Genomic DNA, 550 nt, shown 5'->3' on the forward strand with positions numbered 1-550 from the left:
CCAAGAAGAGTCTTCAGCCACAGGGATCCAGGTCAGAGCATGGAAGAGAAGAGACAAGGGAGGGAAGGAGACAAGTGGCAGCAGTGTGAGTTCAGGCTTTTCTCACAGGTTTTCTGTGCCCAGGACTCAGACATGGAACAAGGCCAGATTTCCCCACTGGTGCTGCAGCAACAGCCCTCCCTCCTCCCTGGGATAGGTCTGCTGCTATTAGCACCTGCCTGGGCTTCCCCTTCACCCTTCCTTTGGTGATATGCTGTCCAAGAGATCCCTATGCCCACAGAACTCTTCTGCTCCTCTTCCTTTAGCCTGAACTCTTTCCAGAAGCCATGCACTGTGCAATGGCTTTCCTCACCTGACCCATTCCCAACAGCTCCCTGTAGCTCTTCCACCATTCTTGCAGCAGATTGCAAAAGCCCTGCACAGTGCCCCATAGTCCCAGCGGGCAGTCCCCAGCTCCAGCCCTGCTCCCTGCCCTCAGCTGGCTCCCCCACCTCCCCCACCTCCTCCAGCAACCCCAGCCCCTCCAGCTCATCCACCTCCCTCAGTTTCC

At 57.3% G+C, this 550-nt stretch overlaps 1 protein-coding gene across 3 annotated transcripts in view; it reads right to left on the bottom strand.

The window, feature by feature from the left end:
• Positions 1 to 550, bottom strand: part of LOC103617103 (src substrate protein p85-like) — a 21,005-nt gene that overhangs the window by 6,563 nt on the left and 13,892 nt on the right. The gene's annotated exons all lie outside the window — the stretch shown is intronic.

The sequence above is a fragment of the Corvus brachyrhynchos genome, unplaced genomic scaffold (assembly GCF_000691975.1).
Source record: "Corvus brachyrhynchos isolate BGI_N302 unplaced genomic scaffold, ASM69197v1 scaffold2266, whole genome shotgun sequence".
Taxonomy (NCBI): Eukaryota; Metazoa; Chordata; class Aves; order Passeriformes; family Corvidae; genus Corvus; species Corvus brachyrhynchos.